This window comes from Diadema setosum, chromosome 16 (assembly GCF_964275005.1).
Source record: "Diadema setosum chromosome 16, eeDiaSeto1, whole genome shotgun sequence".
NCBI lineage: Eukaryota > Metazoa > Echinodermata > Echinoidea > Diadematoida > Diadematidae > Diadema > Diadema setosum.
Window position 1 is genome coordinate 16703688 of NC_092700.1, and position 18757 is coordinate 16722444.

Sequence of the window (18757 nt, forward strand, 5' to 3'; positions counted from 1 at the left end):
TTTCGGCTCACTTGCTCGTACTAATTTAGAGTATTTTTTTCAAGTCCTCATTTTGTTGGTATAAATCGTTATCTATAAGGCCGTCAGTATATCTTGATTAGAATTTAAGATTTAATAAGCGAAAAATGACAAGAGTTTCATGATTTGTAAGCTGAAATACAAAAATTTTCGGCTCGCTCGCTGCGCTCGCTCGCCAAAATGTGTATAAAAAAAGAGAAGAAGATAAGAACAAAACGTGACGATGACGCGGACAAAATGATAATGTCTATTGTGTTCACTCATGTCATTTTATATTTAGCAGGAAAAATGTTACACGGAGCAGCGACTGCAATTTCATTCGTTCTGAAGCGATCGCCGATTGGATCAAAAGAGGACGCCAACGGTTTCGAACATACGGAGGAGGGGCGCAAAAAAAAAATAAAAAAGATAAGAAAAAAACGTAATGATGACGCAGAAATATACAAATTTCGGCTCACTCGTTCGTACTAATTTAGAGTATTTTTTTCAAGTCCTCAGTTTGTTGGTATAAATCGTTATCTATAAGGTCGTCACTATAATTGTGAGATTTAATAAGCAAAACATGACAAGATATTCCATGTTTTGTAAGCTGAAATACAAACATTTTCGGCTCGCTCGCTGCGCTCTCTCGCCAAAATTTATATAAAAAAAGATAAGAACAATACGTGATGATGACGAGGACATACACAAAATTCAGCTCACTCGCGCGCACTAATTTAGAGTATTTTTTAAAGTCCTCAGTTTTTTTGTATAAATCGTTATCTATAAGGCCGTCACTATATCTTGATTACAATTGTAAGATTTGGTAAGCAAAAAATGACAAGAATTCCATGTTTTGTAAGCTGAAATACAAAAATTTTCGGCTCGCTCGCTGCGCTCGCTCGCCAAAATCTGTCAAAATTCATTACATTTAAATCACCCTCAAAAGATCCCTTTTAAGTGCTTGAAAAAGCATCATGTGGACTTTGTTTAAAGTCCCTACCGGGATGGTGTTGGGGTTGAACACTTTTTCAGAAATTAGGGGCGCAATTTTCGTGCTTGCCCCGGGCGCCGTTTTCCCTAGATACGCCACTGCTTGGAAGATAGTAACAAAGGTGTTCACTCATGCGTAGAGTATCACTTTTATTGACTTACATTTAAAGGGGGGGGGGGGGGGAAGGGGTTTTGACCTTGATACCCCCCCCCCGGCTGCGCAGCCCCCCCCCCCCCCCCCAAACGCGGCCCCTGATAGGTAACGGTCGACTCCACTCGAGATGTACTGAGACTGCGTGTATATGTACCTACACATAGAGCTAGGAGCTGGGCGAGCCTATTACCTCCTTGCACAAAGATTAGTAATAAAACTGTACACAGTTCGTTACGGGAATTCTCGAATATATCCGAACCAGGCCAGTCTTCCCACTTCATGAATCCAAAGGGTCCGACACCCACGAGTTATATGGCCCACGTGCTCGACAGCGGAAATATCCACGAGTAAGACAGCTCACGAGTCATACGGCCAATAAGCTCAAAACTAGGCAAAAAAAAAAAAAAAAAAAAAAAAAAAGGCCTACGAGACCGACACTGGACACATTAAGCCCGGCGACTCGTGGGCCTTGTTTGTCTAGTGTCGGACTCATGGGCCTTGCCTCATGTCGAGTTCGTGGGTTGTAAGACTCGTGTGGGTGTTGGGTTTGTGACGTGCACCCCTTTATATGGCAGCACGTTATACAGGTCACGTGAGGGGAAGCAGTCACGCCCCTGGTTCCTGCATGTTTTTCCGTCTTTTATCGACTTGAAACGGCCCCACTTGTTTAAGGTAGCAGGATATTTTGATGTGGATTATTATTGAAGAATTTGCCTATTAAGTGGTAGCATATAAATAAACTTCTTGTATTAATTTATTGTTACAATTAATTTCACGAACGTTGTCTGCTAAGCAATCAAACAGAAAAGGCATGCTCACGAGGGTGTATGTACAAAAGGGATATTTCTCCTCCCACACGAAGGTGATTTTACATTTTCAGACCTGAAATTCAGCGATCTGGTGCAAACTTTTTGTGCAATATTTGGATTTTTTCTAGCTCCCCAGCCCCCCCCCCAAAAAAAAATATTTATGGAAATGATTTAGACTTTTTTCAGGAAAGTGTTAATAGCAAAATCACGGTATTTAGCTCTTATTCCGCGTGTGCATCATTGTGTGTATGTACAAAGTCTAATGAGGTAGAGGGGGAGGGTGTGGGAGGGGGATGCCCCCTCCTACTCGACGGAGCTTTTTTTTAAAAAATCAAGATAAAGCGATCTGAAGCACACTTTTTGTGAGAAATTCGGGTAGTGTGATTTTCCCCCGATTTTTTCCCTTTCTTTTTTTTTCACGATCCAAAAGTGTGTGTGTGTGTGTGGGGGGGGGGGGGGGCTGCAGCAGCCCCCCCAGCCCCCCCCCCCCCCCGGTTCCGCGGCCCCTGCCTATGAGCGCACTCGTCCATGCACGTATTCGCTGTTCTAATCGTGGCTTTCTTATGTAACCCGGTAGGCAGCGAAGGAACTGGATCATCTATGAATCCCCACACTATATCTGGTCTTTAACAATTTTAAAGTGAATTTCGGTATTAAGTGGTATCTGATCTGGAAACGAAAGAGAACAAGCAAGAGAGAGAGGGATATATATATATATATATATATATATATATATATATATATAAATAGAGAGAGAGAGAGAGAGAGAGAGAGAGAGAGAGAGAGGGGGGGGGGAGGGAGAGGGGGAGGGAATGCTGTATTCGGTTTGATTCTATTTCTGCATTTTCCGTGAAAAGTAGACATGACATTAAAATACATTAATGGTGTTCAAAAATCTACAATTGATTGTAATGTGAAATATACTAGGAGGTACAAAAAACATTTTCCACTTTTGATCCTTAATGGTTCGGACACTATACATCAGATAACACTGTCATTGATATGAGTTATAGATGAATAGTGTACAATTTAGTTGGAGGTAATTTGAAGATTTATCTTGTGTTATGTTTTGTTGGAAAAAAGAATGAAAATAAATGATTTGAATTGAAGATAAGAGCATGAATTAATTTCGTTAAATCCATGATTAATTTTAAAGGTAAGTTCCAGATTTTGGTCAAATTTGAACCCTCTGTACAAAATTGAACCTTTACACAAGAACCAATGATGTGTATGTGAGTGTGTCCTCACAATGACCCTGAACAATAGGCATGAATACCACGAATACTTGCACCTTTTCAGAGCTCTGCTGACTAGGTTTTTCGACTCTTCATCCAAGGCACATGAATGCTATATTAATAATTTCATGATGGATTGCCCTGGGTACTGTTAGTCTGAGATCATGGTAATGGGTAAAATACATGCACATGACAAAAATAAGCACTCGTTTTTATGTGCTTGCATACACTACATTTCAGGATGAATAATGACTACATTTTAGCTGCTGAGTGTTTTGAGTTATGAAGTCAGTGAATTCGGTGCAATCTAATGTGTGTACCGTCACTAAATATTGTAGAGATTGAGTTGTAGGAGTAAACATAATGGACTTGTTGCGATTGTGTGTGAGTGTGTGAGGGTATTATAGAAAGTCTGAAAGGACCATTGCAGGCTTGTTTTGAAATGATACATTAATTATATCGTTAAAAGCCAGTGAATGGGGAGAGGGGGACGGGACGGGACGTAATTTAAAAGGGAATTTATTTGAGCCAAACAAGAGAAAAATTGGATCACTATCCTTTTATATAGGCCTATAGGTGGCGCTGTAAGCGGTCTCTTTGGAATTGAGATGTACTTTAAATGATGCTCAGAGGTTAAAGAATAGAGTCGGGAACATCTGTGGTCTAATTTGTAGGGTAAGATCTTTCTTGCCGGCTGTGCCAGATTAAACTTTGAGCTAAGATATGTTTAGGAAAATGTAAGAGATAATTAGGTGGTTGGGTGGGGAGACGCAAAGTAGCTGTATTGTATTTAAATCAGGATGAAAGATAAAAGCATGCGATGAAACAGAGACGGGAGTGGACATGACCCATATTTTATCACAAATATGCCTGTTAGTAAGTAAGTGTGAATGTTATGCCGGGGTAATCCTATACCGAGACTGACACCCACGAGTCATACGGTCCACGAGTTCGACACTGGAAAAAGAATGTCCATGAGTCATACAGCCCACAAGTCATTGAGCCAGTGAGCTCGACACTGGGCAAACCAGGGCAAACCAGGCCCAAGAGTCACATAAAATTATAGTTTGCGAACAACAAACAAGGTCCACGAGTTCGACACTGGGGAAAAAAAAAGCCCCACGAGTTTTACAGAACTTCCGGAGCCTAATGTGTCAGTCTCTTGCGGGCCTTTCAGTTTTTCTTAGTGTGATCAATACCTTCTGTGATCCATGATTCCTTGTTCTTTGTTGAATGTTTTGTTTTTACAAGAGGTACATTCTTATCACAATCAAACTGAGGTTTGTGCATAAAGATATCATATGGTTTGTCAGCATCTATCTTATTCAGTACTTCATTCCATTCTTCTATATAGCGAAATCAAAGTAACAACAGATTTATATTTCTTAGTTTCTCTTTTGTACATTTAATGTCTAGTTCGATTTGTATTTTGTGCAAATTCTATTTGCTTAGAAGTGGAAAAAAAAAATCGAAAGTGCCTGAAATATCGCAACACATTGTGCCATTCGTGGAAATTTTATTGAGCGCATTATTGTCATTTCAAGTTTTTCATGTTATTAATATTCAAGCTGGCTGGTCTATATGAGGATGGAAAGGGTAAAATGTTAATATACCAATGAAATTAAGCATGATTATTGTCAGTGTTTAGAAAAAGTAGAAAAGATAATTATAATGAGCTATAAAATTACGAACTAGCGTCAGTAACATACTATCTTATGTTTTTGTAAAAATAACCGGTTTTTTTTTTTTTCAGGTTAGCTTGGAAAGATTTCAATGTTTGAAAATAATGGATATTAACTGTTAGCTAATTCGAAAAGGATAATGCTACATCTGAGAAGTTGCGGAGTCCAAATGAATGGCTTTGTTCTTTCTGCAAGTTGGGGTGATATTGATAAATACAGGAGACCATCTTACGAACAGTGAGTATTGGAAAGCCGCCCCAACAAACTTGAAATAACACAATTTTTGCTCACTCATCATTGCTCATTAGAAAGCTACAGATACTTTGAAATCCACGAGCAGAATGTATGTATATTTTGTCGGCTTGATGTTTGATCTTTGCTGGCGTAAGTTCTTACCGGCAGAACGGACGCTACGACTCGACACATATTACAAAATAAGGTCTCCAATTAGCAACGATGGAGCAAAATTGCTTTCTAAGTACAAGCAATGAGGAGAATTTTGTATTCGGAACGCTCACTGCAGCGCGCGTAATAATAATATAACCACTGCAATTATTTTTTCAAGATGCGTGTAAATCATGGTCATTTTACATGTCTTAGATACAATACTGGCAACACTGGGCCCCTGGGACTGTGCCTTTCTATTGGCATGTCAACATTGATAAGGGCGGAGATAGTTAACGGATGTAGTTTTGGGAAAGTGAAAAGGTTGTGTGTATACTGACTGGGGCCTTGACTATCTCTTGGAAGGGTGACACATTCCGAGGCTTGGATAGTGTGTGACTATGTGATGGGGTTTTTGGGGAAAGAGACTCTGTCTTTTCCCCCAACGTACGTAAAGGCTAGAATATTATAGTAATTGTCTTTTGACAGGTGTTATATACGTGCATCAACTTCCTTTGGAAAATGAATGATGGAAAATGAAAATGTAATCCAATTGTATCCCATTGTATTTCAAGCCATTGTTCACTTTAACAATAGCATACTTGGATTTCAGTCAAACGTATTGCTTCTAACATGTCTAAGTCAGTTTAACTCTAATCAGTATGAATAAAACTGTGGTATGATAATGATGTGTGTGGGTATTATTCAAACCCTAGATATGATTATCACCATTGGAGAACGACAAAGGGCTGGTAACAGTGCACTTTAATCCCTGACGAAGGGGGAGGCCACCGAAAATGCGGACTTTGAATTAAAAGTAAGGCAATTGGCACACAGTTATCAATTAGAAACCAATTCTGTGTATATGAGTGCGCGCTCTTCATGTTCAATTTATGTTTTGGTATTGACATTCCCCGTCAAGACTCCTGAAGAAGGTGGAGGCCACCGAAAATTTGAGTTGTTCAATAAACTCATTCTTATTGGCGAAATAATGCATTACTAGTTTATTTCTTGATTCTTCGCTATATATATATATATATATATATATATATATATACATATATATAATAGATAGATAGATAGATAGATAGATAGATAGATAGATAGATAGATATACATATATAAATGCAAGAAATGTTGTGTTAACGTTGAAACTTCCAGGTCGTGGAGACACTAATGTAGGGGTAAGACAGTATAGTATCCCAAGGGACACGTATCTGCTTCTTCCTATTTCCTTTAATTTGTATTCGAGCTTTCGGGTATATCGGCCTTCAGTAGGATCTATACAAACAAAATGACAAATACGCCACTGCCAGTGATATTGTAATAAGATGTGATAACGCCCTCTATACCCAAACACAACACCAACATTCAACTACACACTCAGCCAAACCAACCATAAACCACGGAACGTCATGTAATCCATCACATAACAGCGGCTACTCGACCATCGCAAAGTGTATGTATACCTTTTTTGGATAATAAAGACAATTAGTTATTATCATATCCGAATATGTGTATATGTTTGTATGGGGTATTCTGTATATTTGCACACGCCATGATATAGTGCTTTGTAGCGATGTTACTTCACATACATGTAAGGCATGTTATTACAATATCACTGGCAGTGGCACATTAAACTTGTCATTTGGTTTGTATATATCCTACTGAAGGCCGACATGGCCGAAAGCTGGAACACAAAATAAAGAAAATAGGAAGAAGAAGATATGTCTCCCGTGGAATACACACTGTCTTACGCCTATATAATGTATATTCAGAATTCACAATTTCTAGTTAAACATGGCGGACATTTTGAGTTTCCGGTTTACAACGTGATATTATTATTAGTTTTTTGTTGTTGTTGCTGCTGCTGTTATCGTTGTTAGTAGGAACCCTGTGAATTTCTTTGGAGAATGACGTAACGCATAGGAGGCATGTAAACCATGGGGACACTTAGTTGATTTTGTGTATTCATATGTTATGTTCATAACGTTCATTGTAACTGTCTTTGAAACAAGACGTGATGTGCCATGTGTTTTCATTACTGTACAATAATGTCAATGGAAACAAAATTTCTATCAGTGTCTTATCATAGATCAATGAAGAAGAGTCTGAATGAATCCGAATCTGAACTTGATAGGCAAGAGTCATATTATACAGTCACACCTGCCGTAGCGACCACCTGTCTTTAGCAACCACCTGGAAAAGCCCTGTTAAAGACCATGTGTAAAGCGGCCACCCGTCTAAACGCGGCCAGCGGCCACAAATTTTGTTTCCCTCGGTATATTTTTATATGTCTGTAGCGGCCACAGACCGGATGGAGCCGTAGCCGAGCCGATAATTCAGTGTGTTTTTATGCTTTGTAGCCGTGCCAGTCATTCATTGGCAACTTTCAGTGATCGCCACCGCTGGATTTATCATTCATTCAGTCGTAGTAATACACTAGTGTTAAGTTTTCTTCCCGACTGTATACACATGCTACTGTGCTACAATATTTGATAAACACCAGCATTGTTCAATACATGAAACACACGTGTGCATACACGTACATGTACATGTAAATACCTGTATACAACAATGATACATTTACATGTACATGTAAGCAATACACTCCATAGTTGGAGAGCATGTCTATAGCGGCCACCTCTTCTCATCCAGCGGTGACTGCACAAAAACTTCAAAAATTCATAATTTTTGAACGAAGTCTGATTTTCCTCAAACTTTCAATGATGTGTTCTACTAATATTGCGACATTCTCTCAATCCTTATGATTATAAAGGTGAACTTGTCCTTTAAGCAGTCATAAAATATGCACATACACGCACACACAAAAACAACTATACTGGTTTGATGTGAATTCCTCATATGAAATCTTATAAGAATGAAATCATGTTAATGTCAGTATAATTATCTTAACTGTGGCGGATTTGCAATGATTCTGGTAAATAGTTCAGTAAAAGAGATTTAATTAGGTGATCAGAGTATCCTCTCGGATCACCTTCTGTATCTGTACGGATTCTTTCTTCTTTCTCCTCAACAGTTGTGCAGAGGTTAGCTCAGAAAGTCCTCTGCCTATCAATTTCAAACTCATACCATATATGTATCATGTCCCAAAGACGACAATTCTAGTAAAATCATAGTGATCAGTCGACCGTGACGTCACTATGACGTCATTATATGAAAACACATTTTCATTCATATCTCATTAACGGAATGGATTTTTTCAATGAAATTTACGTCACCTATATTTCAAGCCAAGTGCATTCTACTCAATGTTCTCAAAATTCATATCTACCCTCAAAACGTGCGCGTACGCGCGCGTTGAAATATTTACATGCTCCAATCGAGCTCAACATTTTTCCGCACACGTTTCAGACCATTTAGAGCATTTTTTGAAAAATTGAAAAAAATTGGACGGACGCGTACGCGCGCGCACATATACGCACGCACAGCTCATATCCATTAGAAATTTCCCGTTTTTTCACACGGATCGGATGTCTGAAATGTCAAGGAATATTTCTACCAAGTTTCAAGTCAATCTGACACATATTGACGTCACACGGGCCCGTCAAAGTTGAAATTCCGCGCGCGCGTCAATGGTGATATACAGTGCAACTATGCCAAAAAACCGCCAATTTTAAATCCGATTTTACTCATCAGGATGGACGATGACCCCCCATTTTCTTTACATATTCTGAAAGCAGATGAGTTGTACATGTCATTTCATGGGTTGGCGATGCTGGAAAAATGATTAAAAGATATCAAATTTCTTAACAAAATAAAAAAGTAAATTTTCAAAATGACGTCATCAAATTTCAAGTTCACTCGAGCGTATCTCACTGGTCTTTTGCCGATTTTCACCCAGATTTCAGTATGTTGTAGCTTATTAAATGCTCTTTCCTGAAATTATCACAAAATTTTGATTGAATGACGGCATCACCTCGTAAAAAAAAAAATTGACCAGTTTACGTGTTATCTATATGGGAGTGCAGATTTTCTGGAAATGAAAATTGACATGACTATCTTTATCGAGCACTAGCTCACTTACCCTTCGGTGAATTTCTCCCAGATTTTAATATGTTGTAGCTGATACTTTGCGCTATCGTGTATGTGCCCTTTGTTTTTTATGCTATGTTGGGATCACGTCAAAAAACTTGGTAGAAATTAAAGCTTATATCTTCGATGTATTGAGATATTTCTTTCTTTCTGCAACTTTCTTTGCAATAACTCAAGAAAAACAGCCCCTATCACCCCCATATTTTGCACATGATTAGTTCATGTCAAGTACATTATTTCATAAAATAATAACTACTTGATCGGACACCGTGCAACACAAAACCAACAAAAGTCGCACCTCTTGATTTTATGCGAGGCCTAAAAAAAAAAAAAAAAAAAGATGAAACGGGTAAGCAAAGTCAATCCCGACTTTTTCATATTTTCTAAAAGAGCTATTCTTATTCTACATTATCCCTAAGTTTGGGATCATAAAAAGATTGGGAAAGGATGTTTCAGCAATTTTTCTACAACTTTTTTTTTTTTTTTGGTAGATTAGTGCCATCAGGTATGTCTTAGAGGCAATTTTTTGCTTCTTAAAAACCCTTTACACATTTTTCCCTTTAATAACTTTTGAAATGATAAAAAATAAGCTACTGCTTTGAAAGTTGGTATCAGTCACGGAAAGAATGTGCTAATAGAGAATGAGGAATTTCAGCTTAATTGGATAATTCCTTCCCTGTTGTTGCTGGGGAGATTTACAGCCTATTTTGTGTGTGTGTGTGTGTGTGTGTGTGTGTGTGTGTGTGGTCCCATTCATTGCACAGCTAGCACGGCTTGGGAAGATATATATTTTAGAGCCTTTTTTCTCAGTAAACACTTTTGCAGATTATGTGTTTCCTTTCTCATGTTTAGATAGGTTAGGCGAGTCCATTTTGAATTGAGTCATTGCGAGTTATACATGATTTTAAAGCTTAGAGTCTGGTCTCTCAGAATCTGGCCCTAACTAAAAACCCATGTCTGGCGACTTTTTGTTGGTTTTGTGATGCAGGGTCACAAATAATGATTACAATCATGACAATGCTCTCGTTTCTGTTGTCACATCCGGGACCAATAATTGCAGTAAAATTGTTAACCACAATGATAGCAAAGACCAAAATAGAGGAAGGAAGAATCTGGAAGATAAGGAGGAAGAATAAGAACAGAAGGAAGAAAAGAATTTTGAGATATCATGAAGGCCTTTCCACCAATCTAAAATTTTGCCGCTGCCATCATACCAATTATGCATGGCAGATCTGTCGAAAGCAAGATAATCGCACTTATGTGAAAAACTCAGCCAAGAGTATAATAATGACTATATTTTCAGCACATTCCCCCGATGGATGTTTGACACGGGTTACGCCATTTCCTGACCCACTTCATCTGACACACTCTTTCTGACACACTTTTTTTGCCATTCATTTTGTACACGGGGCAGTTTTCATGAGACGGCCTCTGTTATTGGCAACTGCGCTAATGAATATTCATCAGCCTTGCGATAATTTTTTCATAATGAGTCACTCGGTCTGATTCTGTGTCTGTGATTGGCTTTTAGCTATTGACTTACGCGTGATATCGATCTCCTCAAGGGGGTCCATGACGATATCTGATTACCAGTGTGTGCGTGTGTGTGTTGAATTGCGTTTTAGTGCCAGTGAGTGTGGCATAACTTCTGCAGGTTTCCTGTCCATTTCTCTCTCTTTTTCTCTCTTTTGCTTTCGTATCATCTTATCTCTGTTATTCTTAGAGTACAATCGTACTACCACAAGTGTTTTCCCCCATTTTTTGAAGTGATTATCTCGTTTGCAACAATTTAGAGGTGAGTTTTTGTTCGAGCGTTTGTTGAGTTTTTTGATTGAACACGATGTAGATTATCTGCGTGTGTGCGAGAACATTCATGGTACCCACTCGTTTGTTTCCGTGTGCATTTTTACCGTACAGTGTCTTCATCGTTCGTCTTCCAAGCGGCGAGTTTTCACCCTAGTTTTCCTCAACGTAGTTTTTTACCTCATTTTTTTTTTTTTTTTTTTTTTTTTTTCGGTGCAAGATGTTCAGTGTATTTTTTCTACGGTAAAATGCCATCGTTGATGATCTCCGTGTATTCATTACTAGTTTTCCACCTCCGTTTCATTTTGTGTACAACTAACATTGATCTAAAGTCTAACGTAGTTAGCTACAAAGTCTGCGATGTCTGTATGCTGATGTGTTTTTGTGAGCTGGGAGTGACTATGGTGGGAATGATATTCAGGGTTTTGCTGTGGTTGAGATGATAGTGATGATGATCATAATGATTCTGGTGATGATATACGAACCCTTTTGATGATGCAATTTATTTCGTGTGACCATGACGTTGATCATTGATGATGGCGAGAACGACACGAGTAGCCTAGCCTAGGCCAAGGACGAGAGTGACACTGTCCACGGGGGCCGTTGCTCGCTCATGCACAGGAGTGGTCTAGACCTAGAGACCTGCATTTAATCAGTTTTTTTTTTTTTTTTTTTTTTTTACCTTTTGGTTGTTCACTTGGGTTAGTGCTCCAAAAATTCGTTTCTCTAAAGAAACTCAACCAAAAGCTTGACAATAAGGTTGCCTCAGGGCTATTCTTTAGTAAATATTAGATCTAAATGGCGATGCTAATTTAGTTTTCATTTTAAGAACTCGATTATATCCCATTTTCTTTGCTCATTTTTCAAATAATAAATTATTTAGAACTGTAAATTTACTTAAATTCTGATGTACTGCATTCACCATTGTAAAAATCAATAAAAAAAGAGCCCGCTGAGCAGGTGTTTCATTCTATCCTTTTCTTTTCCTTCCTATCGTGTTGGTTTCCTTCCTGTCACTTCCTTCTTTGACCCTGGACGGAAGAAAAAAAAAATCCCATCTTGCCATGTAAAGACAGAACACATACCATCATGAAATATTATGACATTAGAATAGTTTTAAAAGATTATGTAAGTCATCAAAATTCTTGTGTGTGAAAATAGATAATAAATAAAAGGTGATTTCTTACAAAGCAGTTCTTTCAAATGTCCAACAGCCTCAGAACAGCTTCGATAATGAAGCTAGTGAAATCTCAAAACTATCGTGGCAACAAGTGATATTGATAGGAAATTCTGACAAAAACTGTCACAACATTTGATGTTTAAATTTGTCTAGTTTTATTGGATTAGGTCATGAAACTATAAATGCCACCGATAAAATCACAATCGCTCTCAATTTGAATAGAGGCAGTAGGGTAGGAATGACTCAGCAAACAGCTGATTATTTATGCGTCGTATCCATGGGCAACTGCGGGGTAACTGGAAGAAGACGCACGAAGTTTAGACTTGAGTCAAGAACTATTATTTATTATCAATTTTTTCTTTGGATTTCAAAAAAAAGGTCAAAATATTTCATATTACGCTTCTTAAATGTATTATGAATATAGATATGAAGAATTTTTATCGTGATTTCATGAAGAATTAGAATTATTATGAATATATAAATACTAGACGGGCTGAACAATGAAGTCTAATTTTGCCCCAAGAATTTGCAGCCCACCGTACGTGCTGGTGGTGCATTCCTAGCGTTCTTGCCGCACTCTCCCAGCCACGTGCAAGCATGCATGCAACAGTCACCAACAGTCACATAGAGTACATGTTTAGCTACTTCACCGATCTCACTCCTGATCTCTTGCAAAGAAAACCTTTACAAGTGTAGAAAATTCTCTCGAAACTAAGCCAGACATGAATTTGGAACATACATTACAGTGTCAAGACCTTTTCAGTGGACTTTGTTTTCGCTATTTGTCTGTTTAGCTCTCGAATGTACGACTTCTTACGTCCGATTTGTTTTTTACCTCACCACGTGGTACTGTTTTTTCAGCCCCATGCTTCCTCCATATGCACACATGTTGTAAACACACACAAGCCACCGGCACCGCGATCGAAGTTTGAGCGATAGCGATAACATGACCCTGTGTGGAGCAGACATGCGGATTTCAGCACAGATGAGTAGTTGAACGTATCACGATTGTAAAACAAATATTTTTCTATGTCTCTGCCAATTTGAATTAGGTTATCTAATCATAGATGGATTACGATTTTATTCTAAAATAGATTAGCTATGGCAAGAATTTGCTTACATGAGAGTTATTTGATAACATTGCAAAATAAAACCCCCGTCATTGAATGGAATGTTCCAGAGCTATCGGGGGGGGGGGGGGTTGGGAGCATGAATACCCTTCGCGTGTAGATCGCGCCGTAGGGAAGATCGCGCCCAAGTTCACTGCCGACTTACTAGGCAGGCACGAAGATTACTAGTACACAGAGGCCCGTACGTGGATGGGTTAAGCAGCTGAAAAAACAAAAGGTACTGGAAGCCCACGTAGTAGCAAGGCCTACACGTGGATGAGGTTAGAAATTGCCGCGCGCCTCCAGCTCACCAGCTCCTGGCCGCCTCTTATTGGCCGGCCTTGAGCGCGACGTTCGACAAGCCATACCATAGTCTTGAATATTCATTAGCACAGTAGCCAATAACAGACGCCGTCGCATGAAAACTGCCCCGTGTACAAAGTGAATGGCAAAAAAAGTGTGTCAGAAAGAGTGTGTCGGATAAAGTGGGTCAGGAAATGGCGTAACCCGTTTGACACGTTGTGGAGATGCTGCCTCGACCTGACTTCTCACCTCCACAAAGGTAATATGCCGCAGACAACTAACAAAAATTCTGAGGTTGTGACATTTTGATGTTCAAGAAAATACTTTTAACATTTAATGATATACAGAGATATCAGTGTTGTCAACATTTTTTATTCGTTTTTCAAAATGGTGTTTGAAGCAAGGATAACACAGTTACTGCATTTACTTGGTCAGTTTAATGTTCAGCAGATCTATAATCAAATCCTATCAGACTTTTCATATTTGATCTTTTCGAATTTTATGCTGTGGTTTCCCCACAGAAAAAAAAAGAGAATATCACCAAAGTAAGCCAACCGGAAAAAAAAAGAACCGTTCTTTACAGACATGATGTGAATTTGAGTATGAAGCTTTTTTTTCTTTTATTTCGAAGTTGAGGAAACCTTAAACATTACATTTCACGCTGTTGCTCACTGTGAAAATAGCTGCATGCCAGGATTTCAGTCAAAGGTGTACTAAGTTAGTATCGTTCACTGTGAACAAAGGCTACTTTATCAAATGATATGATGTGCGTGGGTTTTATTCGTTCCCTAACTATGTTTGCTGTTTCATGGGCGAACGACAAAGGGTTGAAAGTAACCAAACAGTAAACAAGAAGGGGTGCTCAACTGAGCATGTACTTGAAAAGATTGACGATGGAACTTGTATCGTAAATGACTTGTGATTCTCTTACATTTAGAACGTTTACCTATGTCCTCTGTAAAGTACATTTACACATATGCCAAGTGAAACGTTCAACTGGTCTCCATACAGGGCTTCGAATCGGGGACTTCATGTGTGTTACGCAGACGACATGCCACCTGAGCCAAGAAGCCGCCTCAAAATCGAAGTCAGATCCACAGAAGCCTGGCTCCCTGAACTAACCTTCTTCGGCAAAAAGTCGGAGAGGGAGTCGAGGAGAAGCCGCTGACTGTTCAGCTCCACGTCGCCGATTGGATGGTAAGGCTTGTGGCTAGGCGTGTAAAAGCCGCAGGTAAGGAAGGTGGTGGTGACGCCGCTGGTTGTTCTCCCGCCACACACCTCGGCCGCGTTCTTCGATACGCATAGTGTCGGTTCGGCAGCGAATTCGCTCGGCACTGTATGATGATGGTACTGTGAAGGAAAAAAAAAAAAAACGGGATACCGAAAGAGGTTGGTGTAATGCCTTGGGAACACCCAAATGTTTTTGTTCATTTCGATATGAGTTACTTTTTGCGATTTTTTTTTTTTTTTTTTTTTTTTTTTTGGAGTGCATGCATTTCCCATACGTTTCTACACTATACAATGCGTGTTTGGTTCGAAGCGTGCATTATTATTTCTGTGACCCTTTCGTGCAAGTTAGGCGCCTCTTTATCAGTTAATCTCGACGTCTTCTCAATAGAAACATTACCATCATCGATTCTTCTTCATATAATCCAAAGAAATTTTTATATAATCTCTTTGGTATGTTCCTAGTCAATTTCGATGTCATTTTTCTAGGTTGCCTCAATGCTCGTCAGATGTGAAAATACGAAGTGGAAAAAATTGTAATTAAATTATGATTTTTAAAAATATAGGTGAGAATATGCTGGGGCCCTAGCACGAACGATCGGCGTGCTCTAAAACGCACGGGAAGAGCATCCATATCACTGGGGAGCCCGGATCTACATGCCGTTTCTCCGGCTTTCAGAGCTAGGCGTCTACAGGAATCAGATTAAGAGTCAAGTCAAACAAAACGCACGGTAAAAGTTTCATGAAAATCAGACAAATAGTGACAAGCTTTATGATTTTTTTTTTTAAAATTGAGATTTGATAATGCCTTCATGAAATAAAGATTCTATTGCATGGTACATAGCACATACGCAAATTATAGCACTCCCACTAGATTACATAGAGCTATTGCTAACATTTCATTTGTCAATAATAACCATCAACTATAATCCCCTCGTCTTTACAGAGCTATTGTCATTTTGATAAGCTCTATTTAACTTTGATATGACAGGTTAGGTGTATGTCGAAACGAGGTCACATGATGTTTGACGATTTTACAAAAATCCGAGGAAGCTAATATCGAAGTTTTTGATTTGTTGACAGCAATGGCTACTTTGATTCTTACATCTCCCATAGTGATATAAGTTTGTAAATTGATAGCATTCTGCACTTCCAAAGAAAGCAAGTTCCGATTATGCTGCTAAAGTTAAGGTAGGACATGAATGAAAATACAATGTAAAACGATAAAAGGAGAGGAAAGAAAATAAAGAGAAGAACGTTACCTTTCGGAGTTTTGAAGTGTTCTCGAACAAACTTAGTCATCTCCATGCTCTGCGTGTTGTGATAATCTTCCTCCGACATCATGACAGTGTAGCCGCCGTGAGCGTTGGCCTGGGAACCAGGGAGCGGCCCGGTCCCGTGGGCAGCGGCAGTTACAGGCGCCATTTTTTTTTCTTCTCTCTTCCTCTAGCTATAGTCTTTTATCTTTCCCAATCTATGTTAGGATAATAGCAAGAAATATCAAGGACTGGTACAGGATGAGGTTAGATGTCTCATTCGCTTTCGATCTCACTTGATATTCCCTACACTCACTCTAACATCTATGTACCCCATTTCGTGAGCTATTATGCCAAAGTTTGTGGACTAGGTTTATTATTGATTGCATGTTTTTTTTTTTTTTGTAATGACTTATCCATAAAATTATTGTTTTAAAGAAATGGGTAGAAATAGAAACCAGAGTCTACAATTCAGTATACTGAATTGTAGACTCTGGTTTCTATTTCTACACATTTTTTTTTTTTTTGTTGGAACAATAATTTGTTTGTAGTGTAGTGTAGTGCACGTAGTGTTACGTGCACTAACACCCACGCGTGAACTTCAGATTCAACACTGCCAAATATTATCACATTATGAGGCCAGGTTTCAGACGATCTTTACGGTCTGACGGCCGTGTTAAATCGCGCCATTTATTCACTCAACTGAGTAATATCAAGGTGCAGCATAGTGCCATCCATAACAATGCACATTACTACTTTTTGCTTGATCACAAAGTTCAATGATTGGTCATTGTAAAACGTATTTGAGGTGTTTTTGTGAATGTGAAATGAGTAGGACTCGATGCATTATAGACGGATGGAATGAAAAGCTAAAAGTTTGCCCTCAAAGAAGTATAATATGATGTTCTTATTCATTTGCCTTTCGAGTAGCCGTCGAAGATTTATCGAGGCGTCTTTGTTTCAAAATAATTTAAAACACACGAACAAACTACAACTCCATGTGTGTTCGAGCAGCGGTGAGATAAGGAAAGAACTAACATGATTATAACAAGTTTCGGATACAACAAAGTAAAATTTAGGATCCAAAATTATCACCTAGTTCTCTTGCTTGCGTCGATTAGCACATCGTGTATGCCGAGTTTTGAAATTCTTCTATAAAACAGAACAAAAGAAGAGGAAACAGACCACCTGCTTTTCAGTGCCTATCATGACTACAATTTGTACTGCATGCATACAGAATTCTAGTCTGCGTGCTTCAATCGTCTCCCTTGTCAACGCAGCGCGTAAAACTTTGAAACGCGAATGTCGTCACAGTGCCATTTTCAGAGCGATGTCGTCACAGTACAAATGCGCGCACACTGTCAATCAGGGCTAACCCCCCCCCCCCCAAAAAAAAAAAAAAATGCATGGTGTATCTATAAACAGATACATGGCAGATTACACTACAAACAGAATCAATCATAGTAAACCTGTTCGGGATTCCATTTTGCGCATGAGCTGAAAAAGGTAGTTTGTACAAAAAGGGCATGTTGTTTTGTAAATTCTCCGAGATAAGCTTCTGTGGTGTAATTATTATTCAAGTATATAGCCCTTATAAATGGTGCTTGCCAGCATATCCACCTGACAGCAAAAGAGGTAAATGTATTTGACAATATCAATAGAAAGGCATTGTCAATACATTCAGTGGAAAATAATGAAAGTGATACTTTCCCATCCACTTATTGATGGACCATTCTGGTCACCTGGTTTACCCAATTTCATTCTTTGTTTTGAACATGATTAATGAATTCCACATAAAATGTTGCCGGGAAAGCTTATGCCTTATCTCACTCTGAAAACTCGTGAAGTGTCTAACTGAGAAAACAGAAAGGTCATCATTTTGTACCAGTGTGCACATGAGCTAACTTCGAACATGTCGAACTGGCTTATCATGGGTGAGATCCAGACATTTCCCGCTGTGTTAGCGTTAGATTTAGGCGACAACTTGCATGAAGGCTTCATAATGTAATTTCTAGACAATCGTTTTGCCATGCCGTGCCAACACAATCATGCATCTTAATTGTGCCTTTTATTCTCACAGAGACATGTTAATGATTTAAAGTTGTAACCCTATAATTCTATCAACTGTCCACTCACTTTACATCTGTCCATTATTTACCTTGTAATTATTCTCCTCCTTTCCATTTTAAGTATTAATCATGATCACAAGTAATTTTTGATACAATAACACCTAATGTATAATCCAGTAAAACAGTTCTCAGAAAATAAGCAAATATTCATGGCTGAATGCTTTTATCTTTGTTATAAGAGTCGAGGGCATATTTGTTGTGTTCTCTTCCAGATGTAAACCATTCTGAGGAGAATTGATCCACACAAAAGGGTCGGAAGAGATTCTGATACCTTGAAAGAGACACGGGATCACAGAAATCAAGCGGACCTGCCAAGAATACTTTGAGAGTGGGAGTACGTCGTAGAAGCTTTCGAATAATCCTACGTGTGGCTCGCGGATCTATGCAGTGGACGGGTACATTGGGTGTATTTCCTATACAGCGACGTATATCATCACGCG

At 38.8% G+C, this 18757-nt stretch overlaps 1 long non-coding RNA gene across 1 annotated transcript; it reads right to left on the reverse strand.

Moving 5' to 3' along the window:
• Positions 1 to 14665: 14665 nt before the first annotated feature.
• Positions 14666 to 17354, reverse strand: LOC140239442 (uncharacterized). The gene is made up of 3 exons (XR_011901983.1): positions 17284 to 17354; positions 16195 to 16406; positions 14666 to 15055 (listed from the first exon to the last, which is right to left on the reverse strand). It is a non-coding gene; the product is annotated as an uncharacterized lncRNA (long non-coding RNA).
• Positions 17355 to 18757: the final 1403 nt, after the last annotated feature.